Source organism: Lagenorhynchus albirostris, chromosome 8 (genome assembly GCF_949774975.1).
Source record: "Lagenorhynchus albirostris chromosome 8, mLagAlb1.1, whole genome shotgun sequence".
Lineage (NCBI taxonomy): Eukaryota > Metazoa > Chordata > Mammalia > Artiodactyla > Delphinidae > Lagenorhynchus > Lagenorhynchus albirostris.
In genome coordinates this window covers 98799967-98823874 of record NC_083102.1, presented here as the reverse complement: position 1 = coordinate 98823874, position 23908 = coordinate 98799967, and the positions used below count along the sequence as shown (strand labels likewise).

The window sequence follows — 23908 nt, the reverse complement described above, 5'->3', positions numbered from 1 at the left end:
CACAGCTGACACAAAAAATTCCAGGCACATGGGTCACTGGAACCGTGACCTCCAACCATAGTAGAGTTGCTTCTAAAAGTTCAGTGCTGGAAAGAACCCAAATGCCCATGTAAAATGGGTACATAAAAAGTAACATATCTGTGCCAAGGCATATGCTGCAGCCTTGAAGATGTGTGAACCACATGAAGGACATGATACATTCATCCACAAAAGAAAACAGAACAAAAGACCCCAGAAGCACACGTATACGAATGGGAGGGGTTATTCACATACAGTTCAGAAATAAGCTAAACTGAACTGCTAGGGATACATATTTAGATAGTAAGCTACAAAGAAAAGCAAGAGGCTGGGGATCCCCAAATCAGGGTGGTGGCCGCACAGTCTGGGCAGTCACGTGATAACTGTTGCTTAAACTGAATTGTGTGTTGTGTTTCCAATAAAGTGTTGACAAAATACTAACCCACCCCACTCAAATACATGTACACTTGATATATATGTACAGATTTATACATATATACATACTTCATATACATGTATTCGATATTTGCTTGTGAATATAGGTATTATATATGATTTTTTTTTTGTTTTTTGGCTGCATTGGGTCTTTGTTGCTGCACGCAGGCTTTCTCTAGTTGTGGAGAGCAGGGGCTACTCTTCATTGCGTTGTGTGGGCTTCTCGTTGCAGTGGCTTCTCTTATTGTGGAGCACGGGCTCTAGGCATGTGGGCTTTAGTAGTTGTGGTGAGCAGGCTCAGTAGTTGTGGCTCGCAGGCTCTAGAGTGCAGACTCAGTAGTTGCAACTACACGTGGGCTCAGTAGTTGTGGTTTGTGGGCTCTAGAGCGCAGGCTCAGTAGTTGTGGCTCACGGGCTTCGTTGCTCCGCGGCATGTTGGAACTTCCCGGACCAGGGCTCGAACCCGTGTCCCCTGCATTGGCAGGCGGATTCTTAACCACTGCGCCACCATGATTTTTTTAAATGTCTGTTCTTTGACTTCAATTCTAAGCAAAATTTCCACAATGAACAATTAATACTGCAGTGAACTGAGAAGTTCACTCTACAAAGGAAGGAAAATGGGCCTGTCTTGGACTTGCGAGACGGTTATAGCTCAAGTTGGGCCATTGGAGGGGCAGAGAGGTGGGGCAGAGCAGCGTACCGGGGTGGGGGTGGGGGGCGGGTTACGGCTTTGACTGGACTAATAACATGTGCAAGTGACTTGCTCCAGGCCCAGGGCTCGCCTTTGTGTGCTGTGTTAGCTGAGGAATGCTCCTGTGTTTTGACAACCATGAGGGCCCAGTGGGTGGAGGGGTCGCAGGACAGAGCCCCTCTGTGTGCCCGCCAGGCACCGGGAGGCCCTTCTCACTGCTCCCCTTTTCTGACTCTTTGGAATCCCTTCAGGACGGTGCCTGGACCTAAAAGCAGGCTCCTTCCAGCTCTAAAACCCTGGGACTCCTTTTCTGCTCAGAGGGAAGGCAATGGCCTGTGCTGGGCCTCAAAGTACACATATTATTTCCTGCACGGCCCGCAGGTTGTAGGCGGCTTTCCTCCCTCCTTCCCTCTCGCATGGGGCCACTTCAGCCTCTTCCCAGCCCCAAATGGGAGGCAGGACCTCGAAGCCCCGTGCAGCTCACCTGCTCTTTGAACTCCCCTACCCAAGCGACTGCTCTGGGCAATGGCTCTGTCTCCACGTGGCGGGCCCTGGTATCACAAGGAGCTGTCCCAGCCTAGCTGAAACAGGCCACCTGCAGCAAACACCTGGCACTCCCGGCCAGCCTGAGACACTAAGGGGCCGTCCCAGATGATGAGGTTAGAATGCAGGATGCCCACACCCCAACAATCCCCCGCGATGCACATGCACACGCATTTCGAAGCTTGCCAGAGACCAAGCTGCTGCCCCTGGAGGCGTTTTGGTTTGGTTTGGTTTGAATTGTGAAGCGTGTGAGTTTTTCAGCAATCATTTCTCAAAGTATACCGATAATGAGTTTAGTAAAATTGTCATTATTTAGCCACAGATTTCATAGTGGAGCCCAGCAGTTAAAACACGCTGAACGATGGTCTCTCTTAAAGGCACATCCTCGTGCACCAACTGCCCAAAAGAAACACATCAATATACCTTTTCCAGACTGTCATTTATTTGTATAAATTGAGCATAAAAAGCTGAGACCATTGCATTCTTCTGCCAAAGTCTGTTGCCTTTAACTGTTTTAAATACTTTTGGAAGTTAAATCTTTAATCAAAGTGGTTTCTTTGCTCTCTGAAAAGAGCAGAGGAATGAGGAGAACAGGCTCTAATGTGTGAGCAACAGCCAGCCCTCTGCCCAGAAACCTTCTGACAGGCAGGACCCTGCACAAGTGGCGGGGAACAGCAGAGGAGTGGGAACCTGGCTGAACGGAGGCCAGGAGGACAGGAGCTAGGGCAATCACTGATGAGTGTTAGCATCTCCAAAACATGGTTTAAAAGCAGGTGAGAGGAGCATTTATAGTTCTCTCTTAAAGAAAAACAACCTGACAAAGTTGAACCCAAGTTAAATTAACGAATTTCAAGGGAGCGTTTCTCCCACACCAGTTAATCTGATGGTGCCGGTCAGTGGTCTCTGATGTGCTGACACTGGCGCGCTACACATCTTTTAACTAAGATGTTTGAACTCAAAAAGTCTTAAATGTTAGTCTGCTGTGTGAAGAACTTTGCATTCGGTGAGTCTCAATCCTTCTTTCTCCAAACGGACTGTTTGGATCAGATGTGGACAGAACCAGATGAAGACATCATCCTACCCTCCTTCCCTAGAATCAGACCCTGTGTTCATCAGCTCAGGTCACCATAACAACTCATCACAGACGGGGTGGCCTAAACAACAGACACTGATTTCTCACCATTCTGAGGCTGGAAATCCAAGGTCAACATGCTGGCAGATTCAGCTCCTGGCAAAAGCCCTCTTCCTGGCTGGCATACGCCATGTTCTCCCTGTGTCCTCACATGGCAAAGAAAGAGCTCTGGTGTCTCTTCCTCTTCTTATAAGGACACCGATCCCATCACAGGGGCCCCATCCTCATGACCTCTCCTAACTCTTATCCCTTCCCAAAGGCCCCACCTCCTAATACCATCACATTCAGGGTTAGGACTTCGACATATGAATGTGGGAGGCACAAACATTCAGCCCATAACTGACCCTGGGCATTGCTGCCCAGGCACCCCACCCTCAAGACTCCACCCGACCTGTGTCCCCAAGTGCTTTCCTGGCTCAGCTGGTTCTGTGAGGGACAGAATGCCTTACCTGGCCCAGCAGGTAGTTTCTCCATCCAGGACTTAGTGTTTTGTATCACAGCCACCAGTTCCTGTCCAGTCTTCTCCACTATAATCAAGAGGAACCCTGCCGCCCACTAGGTCCCCAGGACCCTCCGAGAGCTGACTCCACTCACCAAGCCCCAACCTCATGGCGCACGCTGGTCCAGAGCCTTCTCACTGTTTCTGTGAGTTCCTGGATGCAATTCCTCATGCCATGACCACACATATGCTCTCTCTTCTGACGTCGCAAGTCCCTAAGAGCAAAGTGGGGCTCGACACTGCTTTCCCCACAGTGTGTCCCGTACGTTTGCAGACCACACTGCAGTTTATCTCAGAGCCATCTACCTCTGACCAACTCCACTCAGCTGTCCCCCCTTCCTCTCTAAGTATCTCCTCCCACTTGGAAAAAATTATTCTCCTCTAGTGCAGACCAGCTCTGCCAATACTCAGGTTTCTGGGTGTCCCAACTATGACCCTAAACAAGTTCACCCAGGAATTTTCTCCCAAAGACTAAGTGTCTCCCTATGAAGGACTCTCAGATCATCTGCTAAGAGAATAAAATATGTTTTCATCTTTTATTTATTTATTTAATTTATTTATCATATGCATAAACTTAAACTTTAGACTTGCTCCATCTTACCTCTTCTACACTTTTTCTATTTTTCCACTTTTAGATGAAGAATCATAAATATGAGAGTTGTGTGTCATGTGGAAAAGTGGAATGGCCAGATCCCTGAAGGGCTGAACTCAAGACCAGCCAGCCAACCAGTGTTACCCCATAGGACCTTGGGAACATTCAGGCACAGAAATGACCAGCTCACCCTGCCAAGGGTTAAGACTGGTTTACAAGGGTGCCAAGCAGGCCCTTTGTCCCTTGGGGCTAAATCCCAGATTAGAAACGGATCAAGGGCAGCCAGCCCCTCATCCCCTTCTCCCTAGGCCATCACATTGCATTGTGCCTCTCTAGCATGGGTGCAAATAGACAAGGACATGGAAAAGAGTCAGCTCCCTGTCCCCCGGGGCCTGACTAAGATACCACCACTACCCAGTCCATGCTCAGGGCCTTCCAGGAACCCAAGGTGGGAAATCCATCAATGTATTACTGTACTAGCCACATGGGAGGAAAGAATATGAAAAAAAAAGAGCATGGCCTGGTGAGACTACATCATGGCAAGGAGCAGGGACGCAGGACGGCCAGTAAGACCCAGGCTCACCTCCTGTTCTAGATAAGACCTTTTTTTCCCACCACTATAAACTCTAATTTCACTTCTCTCCAGAATGTACTTGTCCATGAGCCCAACCCCAAAAGTGGAATCGTGGCCAATTCTCTCACCTTGTGAGAGAGGCTAGGTACCTCTCTACTGCCTTCTGAATAGTCTCCCAAACACCACCCATGACCACACGGGCATCCTTAGTGACAGCACTGACCACAGCCTCACACTGCAGGGCTCCCTGGAGGGCTGCAAGGCTTGCCCCAAAGGCAAACCATGCAGGTGTCCCACTTCCACAAAGATCCAGGAAGTCTAGAAGGAGATCTGTGAATAAAGCCAGGGTCATTCTTCAGAGAAGAAAAAGCAAAGGGCCAGAAAATGACAGGGCTTGCCGGAAGCTGAGCAGCTGAGAAAAGGCAGAGCCAGAATTCAACCTCATGGGTTCAAAGACTATTCCATGAGTAATATTAAAATATATATTATTAAGAAAAAATATATCTTATTAGCAACAAAAAAATGAAATACTTAGGTATAGATCTAACAAAACTGTACAAGATCTAAGTCAGGAAAACAACAAAATTCTGATTAAGAAAATTCAAAGAAGATCTAAATAGATGGAGAGATATTTCATTTTCATGGATAGGAAGACATGATATTGTCAAGATGTCGGTTCTTCCCAACTTGATCTGTAGATTCATTGTAGTTCCAATAAAAAAAACACGAGCAGTTATTTTGTCAGTGTTGACAAATTGATTCTAAAGTTTACACGGAAAGGCAAAACACGCAGAATAGCCAACACAATTGATGAAGGAAAACAAAGTCTGCGGACTGACATCACTCAACTTCAAGATTTACTCTAGAGCTACAGTTATCGAGACAGCACGGTATTGGTGAGAGAATGGACCAATAAGTGGAACAGGATAGAAAGCATGAAAGTAGACCCACGTAAATATAGTTAGCTGATCTCAGACAAAGGAGCAAAGGCAATTCAATGGAGAAAGGATATTCTTTTCAACAAACGGTGCTGGCATAACCGGACATCCATGTTAAAACAAACAAACAAAACTAGACACAACCTTGCACCCTTCACAAAAAATTAACTTGAAATGGATCATAGACCTAAATGTAAACCCCAAAACTATAAAACTCCTGGAAGGGCTTCCCTGGTGGCACAGTGGTTGAGAGTCCGCCTGCCGATGCAGGGGACGCGGGTTCGTGCCCCGGTCCGGGAGGATCCCACATGCCGCGGAGCGGCTGGGCCCGCGAGCCATGGCCGCTGAGCCTGCGCGTCCGGAGCCTGCGTGTCCGGAGCCTGTGCTCCGCAACGGGAGAGGCCACAACAGTGAGAGGCCCACGTACCACACAAAAAAAAAAAACTCCTGGAAGATAACATAGGATAAAATCTAGATGACCTTTGATTTGGCAGTGACTTTTTAGACATGACACCAAAGATATGATACCCTGAAAGAAAAAACTAATAAGTTGTACTTCATTAAAATTTAAAACTTGTGTGAAAGATGTTAAGAGAATGAAAAGACAAGCCACAGATGGTGAGAAAATATTTGCAAAACATGTATCTGATAAAGGACTGATAGCCAAAGTATACAAGCAACTCCGAAAACTCAGCAATAAGAAAACAACAACCCAATTGAAGATCTGAACAGATATCTCACTGAAGAAGATTTATAAATGACTAATTAGCATATAAAGATGCTCAACATCATATATCGGTAGGGAATTGCAAATTAAAACAATGAGATACCACTATACATCTACTGGAACGGCCAAAATCCGAAACACCAGCACCAACAGCTGGTGAGGTTGTGGAGCAACAGGAACTCTCTTTCGTCACTGGAGGGAAAGTAAAATGCTGCGGCCGCTTCGGAGGACAGTTTGGCAGAATACGATCTAGCAGGCGTGCTCCTAGGTGTTTACCCAAATAAGTTGAAAACTTACGTGGAAACAGAAACTTGCACGCAGTTGTTCATAGCATAATTGCCAAAACTTGGAAGCACCCTCTATGTCCTTCAGTTGGTGAATAGATAAACTGTGGTACAACCAGACAATGGAATATTATTCAGCACCCAAAATAAATGAGCTACCAGGCCATGAAAAGATAAGGAAGAACGTTGAATGCATATTACTAAGTGAAAGAAGCCAGTGTGGAAAGGCTACACACCGTATGATTCCAACTACAGGACATCCTGGAAAAGGTGAAACTATGCAGAAAAGGAAGTGAAAAGATCAGGCGTTGCCTGGGGTTGGAGAGAGGGAGGGATGAATAGAAGGACGACAGGGGGTTTTTAGAGCAGTGAAAATACTCTGTACAATACTGTAACAGTGGATACATGTCCTTATACATTTGTCCAGACCCACAGAATGTACTAAGCATAGTTTGAACTGTAATGTAAACTGTGGACTTTAGTTAATAATAATGTATCAGTGCTGCTTCATCAGTTGTCACAAATATACCGCAGCAATGCAAGATGTTAATAATAGGGGAAAGGGCAGAGGAGGGCTGGAGGTGAGGGGGAAGGGAAATATACAAGAACTCCGTACTTTCTGCTCCATTTTTCTGTAAACCGAAAATTGCTCTAAAAATAAATGTATTACTTCTTTTATTGTATATAATTCATTACATAATATTTATTATATTTAGTAATTATAATAACTAATAATTATTGTAACAAATAATTATGTATTTTTTGTGTATCTTAGGACTTTATATTCATTCATCCAGTCCTCTGAACCACACTTTTAAGTGCACTGATCAGTTCCCCTGATAAACTGTCACTTCCTAAGGGCAGGGTCTGGGTCCCCACTCCCTGTGCTGTGTGTATGGACCTGCACTAAGACTCTGCGAGTCTTTCTCTCCGCCTTAAGCTTTCCTTTTCGGCCCATTCTTGTGCACTTAAACCAAGTCGGTGTTGCCAGGGAGACTTGTCTGGTGGACTTGTCCAGCTGAAGAAATGTCCTTTGAGGCATCGTGATGACCTGTTAGCAGCTCCTGTAATCACAGCAGTTTCTCTACTGCTCATTCTCACTGTGATAAGTGGGGCTGGGGCTGAGCTGGCCGTTATGATGACCCGGGCTGGGAAAGTCTGGTCAGCATAGGGAGCTGCCTACAGCAACTGCAAACAGTGCCACACTGGCCTGGGGGTCTATTCAAGCAAACCTCCAATGAGGGAGAGCCAGCCCCCTGAGCTTAGCTAGCAAGAGCACACTCCCAGCCTCTGGGGTCACCTCCTGCCCTTCCATGCTGTGTTCTGGGAGCTCCCCACAAAGCCGGTGCCGATTCACCTGGCATTTTAAACAAGCACTGTTTGATCCTGTCACTGGTGAATGGACAGAGACTAAGTGATGAGAGCCTTGAACCTCAGGGGACCCAAAGGCAACAGATCTCTTCGTCCCCAGTGGGGTGGAAGGGGTCGGTGTCGCCCACAACGTCCACTTCCCTAGGAAAGTGCAGCATCGGTGTAATGGCCTGTTTGCCTCATCAGCCTGAGAGGGACATCAACATCTTGGAGAGGAGCGAGCAGCGCCTTGCCCAGACCTCAGTTTCCCAATCTGTAAATTGGGTTAACAACCTTCCTCCAGGCACTGTGAGACTGTCAGTTCACAAGTGGAAGCACTCAGAATGTTTTGAAGCAAAAATGGAAATTACTGCCCTTCAACCTTTAAGTAAAAATCACATAGTCCCCACCCAACAGTTTTATTTTATTTGTTTGCTAGGAATTTTAATAGACAAATACTAGCTCTAAGCCACCTGTGACTAATTTCCATTAAGATGGTTTCAGTAATTTGTGGAACTGTTGCTTATTATCTGAAACAATGCAGCAAGAGCAGAGAGCAGACGTGGACGGGCCTGGGTTCTTCCCCTTCAAGGTTTGAAGCAGAGCGAGTCATACCACCCAGGGCCTCAGTCTTCTCATCTGTAACTCGGGATGATAGAGCTTGCTCTGTGGGGTTGCAGTGGGAACAGCAGTGTCTTATATCGGGGAAGATGGAACCTCAATGATGCTAAATTGGCCAGCCAGCTGTTGCTTTTCCTAATAATAAAAATGACGAATTAAGGGGGGGTGACCTTGCAGCCAAAATGATATGGAAACATTTGAAACAAGTCTCTCAGGACATCATCACATGCATGTCCTGAACCCTTGGAGACTGAAGCAGTTTCTGTGAAGTCCTAAGAGCCATGCGGAGGAATTCATTGAATCATAGAGCGGGGAGAACGGTGGCTGTCACAGCACATGAGTGTCTGGCTTTAACAACCCCTTCCTGAGGAATGAAACTGATCTTTATTTGCCACAGGGTATATCAATCAGGGTTCGGGTTGCAAGCAAAACAAATGAACTTTGGTAAACTCAAAGGCATTTATGGGAGCGCTATCAGGTTGCTAACAGAACCAAAAGGAAGACGGGCGATCCAGGGTCCAAAAATGCACAGGATCCAGGGGCAACCAGGAAGCAGGCAGAACCCAGCCCCCAGCAGCACATGGCCGGAGGGAGAGGGGATGCCCCCGAGGCTTCCTGCTCTCCTCACACCCTCGCTGACACAGCGCTTGGTAGCCCTGCTTTCCTCCGAGGTGTGGCCGTCTTTCTGCATTACTTAGGGAGTCCAATTCCATCCAGAGGTTTTAGTTTTCAAATGTTCAATTCTGCCAATATTTTTCTTTACATTTTCTGGGTTTCTTATCATACTTATAAAACCACATCCCCCCTGCTCTCGTGTTTCTAAATCCCCTATAGTTCCTTCTCTATGAGTCTTATGGGTTTTCAATATTTAATTTTTTCCTCTGGCATTTCCTTTTGAATGTGGTATGAAGGGGAAGTGTATTTTTATCCATCTTTTTGGATAAATCCATTACACAGAATTCCCCAAAGCCCTTGGGCAGGAAGCTCTGAGCACAGGACCTTAGCAGAGGCAGGAGGGACTTCCATACAGCGCCTTGCATGGCCAGCATGTTGAGTGGAATCGGGCACCGGAGAGCTTGCAAGTAGAGGAGCGGAGGGACGGAGGGAGACACACACAACGCTGGCTTCACCTCCACAGCTGCGGCTCTCAGCACACCCCCAGACGAGCGGCCATGCCTTTTACCCCCAAACTGAGAAACCCCAGAGAGTGAGAGTCATGAGTGTTCAGGCCAGGACAACAGGCATCGCGGGGACTCTGCCTCTCCCAGGCAGACCAGGACTGTGGTCTCTGAACACTTAGAGCCCTGTGTTAGAACTACCCGTTCAAATGCAGGATTCGGGGCCTCACCCCAGAGTTCCTGTCTCAGTGGGCCCTGAAAACCTGTGCTGAACAACTTCCGGGGGGTCTCAAATACCCTAAAATCTAGGAGCCGCGGTCTTGAGATGGCCCGTCTTCACATGGAAGCCGTGAGTCTTGGACCCACCGGGCAGAGCAGGCCCAGGAAGCCCCCACTAGAGGCCCTGGTCCTTTTCCTTATAGGCTTAAAATGATGGTCATTTGCAGTAAGTTTCACATTCAAGAATGCAAACTCACCTTGAAAGAACGTTGTGCCCTGGGATGCAGAAGGCTATATGTGAACTTCACTACGTTTTCATTCTAGAAGCTTCTGGTGTGGTAACCTAATGATTCTCCCTTTTGAGGTCTGGAATGAAGAAGAACTAGACTAGTGTCGATCTGCGTTAGCATCTTTCACAGCGGCAGCAGCTACGAAACAGCGGTCAGGGTGCTTTCATGACAAGTCCCAGAAAACTCGCCTGGCCTAAAAGGTGGAGGGTCTCCGTGAACGCTTCGTTTGCTTGGTGTAGTCCAGTCATCAGCCATCTCACCAAAGATGGTTCTTCCTCCTGACTCTCCCCCGGACCCCGGCCCATGGGAGCCCCCTTCTGAGCCCAGCTGCCCTGATGGCACTGGTGGGTTCACACACCCACCCCGGGCCAATCACAGGGATGGGGCAATGGCTCAAGCCAATCAGAGCCCACCCAGGGACCTGAAGGCGGGGTCACCTTCCTCCTAGGCACTTAGGCTGTGTGGAAGTGGGGTGAACTCTTAGGCAAAAGCTAGGGTTCTCTTGAAAGGGGGGAGGGGACCTGCATGTGGTGTAGGCAGCCAGCAAATGTAACTACAGAAGCAGCCGGCATCTGCCTCCTCCTGCATGGCAGTTTGCAAAACCCTTTACACTTAGCATCTCATTTAGTGCTACGCACACCTTCAAAGTAAATATTGTCATCCCCATTTTTTAGGCAGGAAACTGAGGCCTCTGGGACGAAGTGGCTCACCTCAGCTTATGGACAGCACCCCAGCCCAGACCCTCCTCTGGACCCGTCTGTTCTGTGTGTACACCCTGGGTCTTCCTATCATAGCATGCTGCTGAATTCCACTCCCACTGGCCTAATATGGCCAACAGTCCTACATAAGAGGCATTAGAGCCCTCTTAATGGCCCTGCTCCCTGTCTCTGAAATGTCCTAGTCCCTGGATAAGGATCCCTCTTCCCCTCCCTCCTGCAAAGACAGGCGTACAGTCCTTGCTGTGCACGCTCTCCCCCAGCTGTGAGGCCAGGTGACTTTCCCGAAGGAGAGAAATCAACCTCCTTCCATCTCTCCTGAGGCGTTCTCAATGCACGAAGCCCAGTACCTGTGCCCCTGGGAAACAGGTTGCTTTTCCTGTCTCTTTCCAGTCAGCACTTCATCCTGCTAGGCCTCCATGGGAAACTATTTGAACGCGGAGCCCTTGCGAGCTGTGTCTGGGTTTCTAAGTTGCTCAACTTGCAGGCTCGAGACCTAGGAAGTCCATGCTACCATTTGAGAAAGGAGAGAATGAAGTGAACAGCGGGAGAAGCCGGCAAACACACACCATGGTGACATGGGTGAGAGAGCAGATTTAGCAGCCATTCGATCCACGATGTCAGAAAAGCTCTGGGAAGGAGTTAGCTCACAGATCTGACTCGAGCCCCGAGTCCGCAGTGAGGGACAGAGGCCCAAGTGGCAGCAGCGGTCACCAGAACCCCCAGGGCAGGTTGTGGAGCGTCTGTCCCTGCGCTGCAAGCAGGGCCCTGCCTCTGGCCGCTAGTGTTGGAGGGAAGGCCGGCCTGCAGTTCTCAGCGCCCCCCCACCGTGTCCATGCCACAGTGCCTTGCACGTGGTTCCAGGGCTGTCCTGGCCATGGCGGCCGTGGGGCTTCCTTACCCAAGTACTTGTGCCAGTCTCCGCTGTGCTGACATGGAAGCGCTGAAGTCCAGAGCAAGGGGGGCCAGTTCTCCATCCTCACCCCAGGCACATCCGAAGTCTCCCGGAGACCTCTGTGAACTCCTCTGAGCTTGGGGTGCTGGGGTGCAGGGGTGATGCGCACACTTTGAAACTTACGTCTGGCCCCAGGAGCCTGTGTCACCTTAAGCGCTTCCTTGGAGGGAGGGTCTCGGTGCCTGGACGTTGATTTCTACCCCACGCCGCCTTAGCATGGCCCGATCCAGCCCTGCACGAGCGTACACACACGCGCGCACACCCACACCCACCGTTCTCAGGCACGGTAGCCTAAGTGTAAACTACCTCACGGCAACACGGTCCGCCTCAAGTCACGGCTGGCTCCTCTCTCAAGTCCTCTTGCCTCTTGCAGCCCCCATGCAGGGCGTCCGCTGCCCCCTTGGCCCCCTGGCCCTCCCGGCTCCCAGGTCGCTCCCGTCCTGCTTCCTCCTGCACTGACTTGCCCACCCCAATCTGCAGAGCCCCTCCTCCCAAACACATTCCAGAACCGCCTGTAAACACCAGACGTCCTTAAACTTTTGTCTCGGGGCCTCTTTACGCTCAAAGCGTATTACGAACCCCAGAGAGCTTCGTTTCCATGGGTTTATGTGTCCATATTTACCACGGTAGAGACTGAAACGTAACTACTGTACCCACTGAAACCCGGGGCACCGAGACTCAGCGAGAGCCATGCTTGAACCCAAGGCTGTGCAGGGAGCTGAGGCATCGTTGATCCTCGCTGCTGCTTCCCATGTTTACTGGGCAGAAAAGACATCAGCGTTTACATGAGTATCAGATATTCTTTAAATGAGAGCGCCAGGATTTGTGCCCCGTGAAGATGGAAATCTTAGAATATCCGATGACCTCAATCACTGAGCTTATGACACCTTTTTCTTCAGGCCGTATATTCCCTCCTATGCAATAAAGTCAATTCTGTACTCAAAATATTCCTGTAAAAAGATCACACCATGCTAACAATGTTCCGTGCCATTTAACCATTGCCCTGGAAGGTTGTGTATCATCTGTACTCTTGGTTGGGTGTCTTTTTACACTTCCCAGTAGAAAGCCTGAAGCATAGGACCTCCCTCCCTCCCTCGCGATCCTGTGCTTTGCCAGGATTGTCTTGGACCGAGAGGACTGAAACTTCCAGCACACCCTGAGGTGCCCTCTCTGCTTTGTTGCCATGTGCACGCCCCCCACCCTGAGCGATCACTACTCCCGTGTGCATGCCTGTGTGAATGGGCATATGTGTGAAAGTGTGTGTGTGCGTGCGCATGCGTGTGCTCTATCCCATCACTTTCTAACTGGTCTCTCTTGTCCCACATCTGTCCCTCCACGATCCCTTCTCTGCACTGCACTCCGACGCTCCATTTTTGAAGTTGACCTTATCCTAGCGCTTCCGCCTGCTCAAGTCCTCTGACCCCCGCCCAGCTCCTCGCCACTGCCCAAGGGACCTGACTGACTGGCCGTCTGCCTGGCATCTCCACCTGTCTGCCTCACCCTCCCCTCCCATGACGGCTCTTGTCCAGCCCAGAATGGGCCACTGTGTTGGGCACTGTGCAGACGGAGTATTTCCTCTCTGCCCCAAGGCCCTGACGGCCTCGCCTCCAGCACCTGTAAATATCAGGCAGAGCCAGCAGCCTCCAGAGAGTCTCAGCAAGGTCCCCAAAGCGTCTGAACCCCCGCACCCTGGAACTTGTTTCCCTTCCAGCACTGATGGGAATCATCAGCCCGGCTCTTGACTTGGAGATGTCTCTACATGTGGACCCCTGTCTCCCCCACTTCTGGAATGCAGCCTGGTAGGTCCTGCTGTGAGGCCCGGCTGGAGCAGGCCCCAGATGCACTGACCCTGCGTACGACCACAGGCAAGTGGGTGTCTCTCCCCCTTCGAGTCTCTTTGAGCCTCTGCTCCTCGTTTCCCACCCACACTTCCACGCCCCTTCCCCAGCCCCAGCCCCATCCAGCAGCCACATCTGTGCTGAGTGACAATCGCAGTCTTAATGAGAAGCAATAAAGGTTAATTATCCTCAGAGTCTGACAGGTGTTTCTCAACTCTTTTGCATAAAAAGGCAAGGCCACCCAGCTGGCCTCTGGGTTGCAGCCCTCAGGAATCCTGTCGTGTTGTTTAAACAAATGAGAAAGGGCACATCAAAGGGGCCTTTTACAAAGGCCAGGGGAAGCTGAGGGAGCTCTCAGTGGCCTGTCCCAGTGTGGAAAGGCCATTGGAGGCGGAGGGATGGGGTGGGGGGGTAGGGGGGGTGGGGGGGACGGCGCTGGGGTGCGGCGGCTGCTCCCCCTGGCCTCCTGCCGTTCTCAGCTGCCCGGTGGGGAGATCCTGTTTTCATGTTCATATCCCTCAGGTGAATTGTGACAGTCTTTTCCACATGGTGATTTTGTATGTTTTCTTAGGGCACGTAGAGCCCTAATGTCAAATGATGATGTGATATGGCTGTTTGAGGATAAACAAATAATCAGCTGGGGAAAGAGGTAAAGTAACAATTGTGGATTTGTTTGTTTGTTTGTTTGTTTGTTTTTGCAGTATGCGGGCCTCTCACTGCTGTGGCCTCTCCCGTTGCGGAGCACAGGCTCCGGACGCACAGGCTCAGTGGCCATGGCTCACGGGCCTAGCTGCCCCGCGGCATGTGGGATCTTCCTGGACCGGGGCATGAACCCGTGTCCCCTGCATCGGCAGGCGGACTCCCAACCACTGCGCCACCAGGGAAGCCCCAATCGTGGATTTCTTGATCCTCCTACAGTCAGAATGATTGGTACTGACTTTGCTTTTTAACTTTTTATTTGGAGACACAGGAACTTGCAAAGACAGTAGAGAGTCCCTGTGCACCCCTCTCCCCCCTCTCCCCCAACCTTCCAGAACTGTAGTTCAATACCAAAACTAGGAAACTGACCTTGGTTCAATGGGTGTAGTTCTGTGTCATTTAATCACATGTGAAGATTTGTATAACCACCACCACAATCCAGATACAGAATTGTTCCGTCACCACATCCCTAACCCTTGCCTCCACTAATTTGTTCTCTAAATATTATTGTGAAAGGAAGAAAAAGGAATGTTCAGTATGGGCGGAGGCGTGCAGGGACGTCTCACCATAGAGAATGTACAGATGGCAAACAGGCACATGCAAAAACGTTCACTGTCATTGGCTATGAGGGAAGTGCAAACCACATGAGATAGCTCTAAACACCTATCAGAACAGCTAACATAAAAGCAACGACGACATCAGACGCTGGTTAGGATTTGGAGAAACTGTATCCCTACACACTGCTGTTGGGAATGGAAATTGGTGCTACCACTGTGGGACTGACTTGTTACCAAATTAAATGGTATTTCTAGCTTTCATTCTATAACACAAATAACGCCCCCCAGTGGCGTATCACCACCTTGCTCTACCTGTCCCCAAAACCTTTCCCATCACTCCACCATTCTCTGTGCCATTTTGAATTTTGGTTGCATATGGAAACCTCTCTCTTCCCTGCTAGACTCTCACGGGCAGGGCCCACATCCCCGGCCTCTAGCATGCAGAAGGGGCTCACTAACTAACGTTTGTGAGCTAAGCCTGGTGAGGAAAGTTTTCAGAGGGAGCAGAGGGTTGAAACCCGGATTTCTCGCGAACACACTGCAAAGGATTTTCCTCCTTACAAGACAATAAATACCAGCTTGTGGAAAACTCAAAAAAATATGGTCAGGAAAGTTAAAAACAAAATATGAACCCCTATGCAATCCCACCCTCAGGGCTGACATGCTGGGGCTGTAACTTTCCAGACATCTGTGGAAGCCTGAAATTTGCATGTTGCTAAGAGGAAGTGTCAAACTTAGGCTAAGAATAAAATGAATACCGAAAATGAAAGCAGGAAACTAGAAGCTGGAGGCCAGCTGGGCCCCACGATAGATGGACATCTGGGGGCGGGCGGGTACACAGCAAGGCCCAGCTGCAAATCCTGTCACTGTCACCTGCTCTGTCAGCAGCCCGACAAACACGCCGGGACCCTCACTTTGCTTTTACATATTCTAAAAATGCACCCTATCTGTTTCAGGGTGGGGCAGAGGAAGAAAAGAAACTTTGGGAATGTTAGAGGCCAAAATATGATGGAAACTAAGGTGTTTACAGGTAAGAAAGGAGAAATGGCACCCAAAATGGGGTCACAGACTTTCCGGCAAAGGGCCAGGTAGTAAATGTTTTATGCTTTGTGGATCACACAGGCTAACACCGAACTCTGCTGTCACCGCACGCGAACGGCTATGGACAACGTGAACACGAACGTGTGTGTTCAGTAAGACCACACCTTCAACACAGGCCGTGGAGGCAGATGTGAGCGGTGCTCTCACACACCTGTGGGAAAGACAGCAGAAATCATCGCAGTAAGTGGGACTCTAAGCTTTCCAGAATCGACAGAGTTGCGCCGAATTTACTAAATTATTCACTTTCATGGCACCTGCTCTCTGTTCCTCCTGGACAACGTGTTCTGGGAACTTCACCCGGGGGAGAGTGCCTCTCACAGATCCTGGCACAGAGCTGTAGGGGAGGGGACAGGTGCTTAGCACAGGTTGTGCAGAGCGTCCTGGACGTGCCGGCCTGGGAGAGCCTCAGGAAGGAAACGTATTGTTATGAGCATGACCTTGAAGGTGATGCAAAGTATGATAGCGTTTCTAGGAAGCCCTACATAAGCTAGACTAAGCAACTCATTATTTAAGGATGCAGGCATGTTGCGACTTGCCATCAAAGAGCTGATTAATACACATCTCAGGCAGGAGCAGAGAAGACAGCCCTGGAGTGGTTGCGTGTCAAGTCCTGGCCTCATTCCTGGGCTTTGCAGTGTGCACACATTTCATATCTTCCTTCCTCCATAATCCAAGATCACAGGTTAGCATGGGAGACCCAGCTCGGTTCCCTATTCCTGTAAGAGGAGAAAACTCGATCTGTGCTCTTGGCTTTCCAGAGACTTCTCTCCTTAATCAAGGGCTGGCTCCCCTCTCCCTCCTCTCCTGCCTGGCTACGCCTTGCCTGCTCTGGGGACCTTCAGGACACAAGTGTCCCACCGGAGGCCTGGAAAAGAAAGCTGGGCAGGCACTCCACAGCTGGCTCCAGAGAACTCGGCTGGCTTCAGAGGATGGCAGGATGGCCATTCACACGGGAACAGGTTTTTGTTGCCATGTGAACTATGTCGGGACCGTTCCTGCCACCTCCTCTTGGCAGGACGGGCCAGCCCGAGGCAGTCACCTTCACCGCCGTCCTGTGTCCTTGCCCTGGTGACATGAAAGGCAGGCAAGGCTTGGGAGCAGGCTTCTCACTTCTTCCTGCACCATCTTCCCTGTGCTCCTGCCTTTTCAGCATCTCCGTTCCCTCATCTGTAAAATCAGGAGGGTTGTTAGGGAGACCAGGTGAGTTAAAACGGGAGAGGACTTTCCTGGCCGTCCAGTGGTTAAGACTCTGTGCTTCCAATGCAGGCAGTGTGGGTTTGATCCCTCGTCGGGGATCTAAGATCCCACATGCCTCATGGCACGGCAAAAAAAAAAAAAAAAAAAAGAATGTGAAGTTTAGGACAATGCGTCACCTAGCGACACACTTGATAATAATGTTGGCTATTATTGTTTTTACTAAGAGAATTTTCTTCATTCGACAAATCTTTACTGAGCATCTACTATGCCCTAGGGACAGAGACAAGACCCACTCCACTGCGTTCAGTGGTGGAATGGACCTGCCGGCCTCCCCAGGCTCTGGAAGCACCTAGAGGGGGACACTGGCTTTACCCACCGCTACACCCCCAGGGTCGGCATGGCTCCTGGCACACAACAGCTGCTCAGCACCGCGTAGACAATGAAAGGCGGAAGTTTGCCCCCATCCGCTGCGTGCAGTACTGCGGCTTTCGTGTCCTTTAGGCAGAGCTCCAGGACCATAACTGTCAGTTCTGCAGCCTCTAACTCTGCTGTCCTCTGATCAGGAAGATGAGTTGTTGTCATGAGGGAGAATTCAGAAAATAAGTACAAAAACAAACAAGAAAATGATCATGGCTATAATACCAGCACCCAGACTCCAAATGAGTTAATATTTTGGCTCATATGCTTCTAGCCTTAACATAGATGTGTAGGGTAGCTGGCCTCCTGTTATGTGAACACTCATTTCCCTTTATATTGGGCGAAGAGCATCTGTCCATATCAGATGGCTGCGTAACATCTCATCACATGAAGGCATCATATTTGATGTGACCGTTTATTCTCCTATTGTTGAACATTTAGTTTTATGGGTGGCTCTACAAGAACTTCTTTATACAGAAATCTTTGTCCGTATTTTTATTGCCTTTGTCAAGTCCTGCGTGAGGCTCATTATTCTGTCAGATTTAAAGCTTTGGATACCTACCACATTGTTGTTCAGAAATACAGAGGCAATTTTTTCTCCCTTTAGGATGTCTGATAGCTAAGATTAGCATCAGGCCTTAAAAATCCTTGCTAAAAAATATAGGGGAGGGCTTCCCTGGTGGCGCAGTGGTTGAGAGTCCGCCTGCCGATGCAGGGGACGCGGGTTCGTGCCCCGGTCCGGGAAGATCCCACGTGCCGCGGAGTGGCTGGGCCCGTGAGCCATGGCCGCTGAGCCTGCATGTCCGGAGCCTGTGCTCCGCAACGGGAGAGGCCACAACAGTGAGAGGCCCGCATAACGCAAAAAAAAAAAAAAATATATATATATATATATATATATATATAGGGGAGAAAATGAAAGTTTGTTGTCCCTTTTAATTCACCTTTCTTTGAATCCTAGAGAGGAAGTCTGCCCTACCTTCCTGTTCTGTTTAATGGCCATGTCCTATACTGGCTTCAATGCCACAGCGTGACCAAGAAGGGTCGGTCTCCTGCCCAGGGAGGATCTTTCCCAATGTGTTTATGGGGTGACCAAAGGACTCTCCAAACTGTCCTGTTAAAAGAATAATGTTGCCTGTTCTGTGTAGCACCCACACTTAGAAGTTTTCTGTTGAGAAAGTCCCACTGTATTCAATTGACCAAGCTCAAGAAATGGTCCATAAAATTAAAGGCCATTTGATTTTCTTGGGATCTAATCTTCATGACGGAGCAGCTCCTGGATTTGGTGGGTCTGCATATGCACAAATTTTCTATGTACATAGCAAGTGCTATAAAGTGTCCAATATTTTTTGATAGTAGGATCTCATTCAAGTTCCAGAGAACGAGAGGGGAGTAACACGTGTTACATGTTCTGGTACATTCCAAATTCACTGGAGGTTTTTTTTACAGGAGTGGAATATGATTAGATATACATTGCAAAATGATCATTCTAGCAGTCATGTTGGGGAAGGACCAGGGGCCTAGAATGAAGAAAGGGAGACCAGCTGTTAGGTGGTTGTAACATCAGACACAAGAGGTTATACAAGAGGTTACAGCTCAGACCCAGACAGGAAAACTCAGCGTAGGTTTGACCAGGAGACAGAATCTGGAGGGTCTGATGGATGATGTGAGAAGGAGAGAGGGCTCCTGTGTTGTGACAGCATTCACCAAGAAAGGGGACACCAGAAAAAGAGGGGGCAAGGTACCTGAAGGGGGCTTTCAGGACAAAGAGATCCAAGTAGGTTATGGCTGGAAAAAAAGCAACCAAATAACACAGGAGGGGGAGAAGGGAAGGGTGAGACACAGAGCTAGGAAGAGGGTCATGCAGCAGGTCCTTGGGAAGGAATGAAGGATGTAACCCAAAGCCCAGGTCCTCAGGGCTCAGCCTTGCTTAGGACAGAAAGGGCCAGGCCAGGCCCCAGGAGGAGGTATGGAGGCAGAATGCAAAGGGAGGTCATGATCTGTCTGAGGGACGGAGCCACCTCCCTGGGGGATGGCCCTGGGCTGGACTTCTGGGCAGAGAAGTCGTGGGGGAGTGTGCGCCCTTCCAGCTGAGCACGAACCAGCCGCCAGGCCAGGGCGCTGGGAAGTGTGTGGGTGGAGATTGCTGAGCCCAGAAGCTGGGCAAACTCTAGACGGTTGTGAGACACAGAGTCGTTGTCTGTCCAGGTTAAAGTCCACGTCCTAATTCCTGGATCCTGTGATCACATAACCTCACGTGGCAAGGGACTTCGCAGATGTGACTGAATTAAAAATCGAGATGGGGAGACTGTCCTGGCTTATCCAGCAGGCTCAGTGTAGTCCTGAGGGTCCTCATACAGGACAGAGGGCGGTAGAAAAGTCAGAGAAGGAGAGGTGCCAATGGAAGCAGAGGTGGAGGGATGCCATTGCTGGCTCTGAAGGTGGAGGAAGGGGCCACCGGCCAGCACACGCGGGCAGCCTCCAGCACCTGGAAGAGGCAAGGAGACGGAGCCTCCCCTCCAGCCTCGAGAAGAAGCACAGCCCTTCCCACACCTTGATTTTAGCCCAGTGAGACCCACTGTGGACTTCTGACCTCCAGAACTGTAAAAGAATAAATCTGTTAAAACTATAAAGGAACAGAACAAAATTTAAGCCACTAAAATTGTGGTAATTTGTTATACGAGCCACAGAAAAGGAATGAAATGCCAGAGACCAAAACGTACTGGGTAAGAGAGAGGCCAGCCACCTGAATTTATTTATCTATCTCTCTATCTTTGGCTGCGTTGGGTCTTCGTTGCTGCGTGCAGGCTTTCTCTAGTTGAGGCAAGCGGGGGCTACTCTTGGTTGCAGTGTGTGGGCTTCTTATTGTGGTGGCTTCTCTTGTTGTGGAGCACGGGCTCTAGGCGTGTGGGCTTCAGTAGTTGTGGCACGCGGGCTCAATAGTTGTGGCTCGCGGGCTCTAGAGCACAGGCTCAGTAGTTGTGGCTCACGGGCCTAGTTGCTCCGCGGCATGTGGGATCCTCCCAGACCAGGGCTTGAACCCGTGTCCCCTGCATTAGCAGGCAGATTCTCAACCACTGCGCCACCAGGGATGTCCTGCACATTTAATTTTTAAAGAAACTGCCAAACTGCCTTCCAGAGTCATTGTACCGTTTATATTCTCACTAATAACGTGGGAATGGTACAGCTTCCCTGCATTCTCATTGCCCTTTGGTGTTGTCACTATTTTTTATTTTTGCCATTCTGATAGGTTGTAGTGATGTCTCACTGTGGTTTAAATTTGCATGTCACTGATGGCTAATGACATTGAACATCTTTTCATGTGCTTATTTGCCATCTGTATGTCTTCTTCAGTGAGATGTCTCTCCCTGTCTTTTGCTCATTTTCTAACTGTGTTGCTTGTTTTTTCACTGTTGAGTTTTAAGAGTTCTTTTTTGGAATTGTGGTTTGCAACTATTTTCTCAATCTGAAACTTGTATTTTCATCCTGGTAACAGATTTGCTTGCAGAGCAAAAGTGTTTAAATTTTGATGAAGTCTAATTTATCAATTCTTTTTCTTTTGTGGATCATGCTTTGGGTGTCAGGTCTAAGAACTCTTTACCTAACCCTGGATCCCAAGATTTTTCTCTATTATTTAGCGTAAGTTGTATAGTTTTACATTTTACAGTTAAGTCTATGATTTGTTTTGAGTTTATTTTTCTATAAGGTGTGTGACTTTAGTTGAGGTTCCTTTTCCCCCATGGGTGTCCAAACTGCTCCAGCATCATTTGTTGAAAAGGCTGTCTCTCCTCCATTGACTTACTTTTGCACCTTTGTCAACATCAATCGGGCATATTTGTGTGGGTCTATTTCTGTGTTCTCTGTTCTCTTTCATTGATCGATGTGTCTATTCCTCTACCAATGCCACAGTCTCGATGGTCTTGGTTAAGTAGTAAGTCTGGAAATTAAATAGATTGATTCCTCCCACATTATTCTCCATTTTAAAAATGGTTTTAGCTATTCTAGTCTCTTTCTATATAAAATTTAGAATAGTCTTGTCTATACTTGCAAAATATCTTTCTAGCAATAGGAACTATGATAAGCTTGTATATCAGTTTGGGGAGAATAGTACACCTTTACTCTGCTGAGTCTTCCATCCATGAACACAGCATGGTTCTCCATTTATTTATTTAATCTTCTTTTGTTTCCTTCATCATCTTTTTATAGTTTTCAGCACACAAAGTATTTCTCTCTTTTCTGAGTAATTGTAAATGATATTGTATGTTTAGTTTCAGTTTCCATGTGTTCACTCCTATTATATATAGAAATACAATTAATTTTGGAAGTTTTATCTAGTATCCTACAAGCTTACTGAATTCCTTTTTAGTTCTAGTAGATATCTTTGTTGATTCCTTGGAATTTTCTCCACAGACAATCATGCCATCTTTCTTCTTTCCTGACCTACATGCCTTTTATTCCCTTTTCTTGCTTTATTGCATGGGCTTAAGGGGAGATGCCATGAAAGAGAACGGTAAACATTTGCAAAAACCCACAGCTAATATCACATTTAATGGTAAAAGACTAAATGCTACCTCCCTAAGACTGGGAATAAAACTAACTGAAACTAAACATACACCTGATTCCCACCTGGAGGGTGTATGCACAGATAACCCAGGGGCTCAGAGCAGGAGGCTGCCCTCTCCCCCTCCACAGGGGTTAAGAGAGTCCCTGAAGGAGACATACAATCTATTAAAATTGATAGAAAAGTGGATGAGCGTTGTGCCAGGGAGGAGAGCAGGGAACAGAGGAGATGAAGGGAAGGGCTCTCCACATCTGTGAGGAATCCGTGGGGCTGAGACAAGGACACCCAGGCAGTGGGTGAAGGGGGAGCCAGGAGAAACAACTGGAGAGGCGATGTGTGGTGGCCAGGAGTGCTTTTATCTTGGAGTTACGAAGAGCCCCGGACAACCCCTGCCAGCATCGTCCACCAAAACCCACACAGTCAGATGTGTGCAAAATGGCCCATCGAGAACAAACAATGTGCGTGCCTGGTGTGCGCTGCAAACCTCAGAACAGCTCCCTGAAGGGGGATCCTGGGACACGTTCCCTGTTTCCCTGATATTTTTATAGGGCTTAAATATTTTTACAAAGGATATATCAATCTTACAGTCAGAGAAAGAGTAAAATCTCTTAAAGAGTAAAGCTTGCACAAAGCAAACTTCCCCGTGTGGGCTGCAGGTGGGTGGGGAGACTATTGTCTGTGGCCGGAGTCAGCAGGGAAGGGGAGGGTGCAGTATGGGTCCCACTGGAGGGTGAGATGGGACTGGATAGGCGGGGCCAATCCACGGACAGCCCTGAAGCTCATGGGGAGAGTTGGGTTTGGGGCGCACACAGGCCGAACCCTGTGGAGCTCATGGTCACCAGGAGATGGGTCAGGAGGCAGCAGCAGTAGGACGGGACAGGCCACACCTGGAGGGCCAACGTGGCCGGACACTTGGGGATTTCCCTTGTTGTGGCCCTGACCAGATCTGAAGAAGGGAAAGGCAGTGCTCAGCCTGGATGGCTGTGTAAACTGTGTCCAAGTTTTTAACCTGCTTGGGTTCCCAGTTTTTCCCTCTGTAAAATGTGGCTAATAAAAATACCTTCCTCATAGGTTTAAGTTGTCTTTTTTTTTCCTGATTTGCCACAAAATTGATACTCAGTGATGACACCAGTATCATTGCTGTTCATTCATTTGACACCTCTCCTCTCTCTCTGTGGGGTGTTTCCTGGGAGAACAGAGCTACTCAAGCAGACGACCCTTGACACACATGGACATAATCCTGCCCAAGCCTCTGTGTGCCCTCAGAGTGGATGGGAGACAGCTCAGCCTGCCAGGGACAGCAGAAGGCCCTACAATGCCATGAGTCATCTGTTTTCTGAGTACCTGTTAACTTCAGACATTGGACAAACAACTCTTCTTTCCCTTGTGCAAAACATGCCCAATTTCTTTATTTCCTTTGAACAGATTAAATACAGCTCTGACCCCTCTTCCTTTCAGGCTGGTGGGAATACAGTCTTTTCATTCTTGGGGGTCCCACCACCCCTCTGGGCTTTACTAAAGACTCTGGGATTTTTTCAAACCTTTATGGAGAAACAAACACACAGAAAAGGGCACAAAAAATCCTACTGAATCATCCCAAAGCGGACACACCCATGTGACCGCCGCCCAAACCCGGGCAGAGAACATCAACGGTGGTCCAGGAGTCCAGGCCACCCCCCAGGGCCCACCCTCCCTGTCCCCACAGATAACACTGTCCTTACGGCCAGAACCGCCTCCCAGGGCCTTCCTCTGTTGATTTGGTCAGCACCCTGCCATCCCGCTGCCCTGGACCACCTCCTGCCAAGGCAAGCGCTGAGAGAGGGGTGAGGCTAGCACCTC

General features: G+C 48.9%; 1 long non-coding RNA gene across 1 annotated transcript in view; it reads left to right on the top strand.

Moving 5' to 3' along the window:
• The window catches only part of LOC132524900 (uncharacterized), a 78023-nt gene extending 54560 nt beyond the window's left edge, over positions 1-23463 (top strand). The window contains exons 3-7 of the long non-coding RNA XR_009542083.1: positions 13082-13571; positions 14112-14189; positions 15753-15826; positions 15919-16077; positions 23268-23463. This is a non-coding gene — a long non-coding RNA (uncharacterized LOC132524900). The remainder of the gene's footprint in view (positions 1-13081; positions 13572-14111; positions 14190-15752; positions 15827-15918; positions 16078-23267) is intronic.
• The last annotated feature ends 445 nt before the right edge of the window (positions 23464-23908 follow it).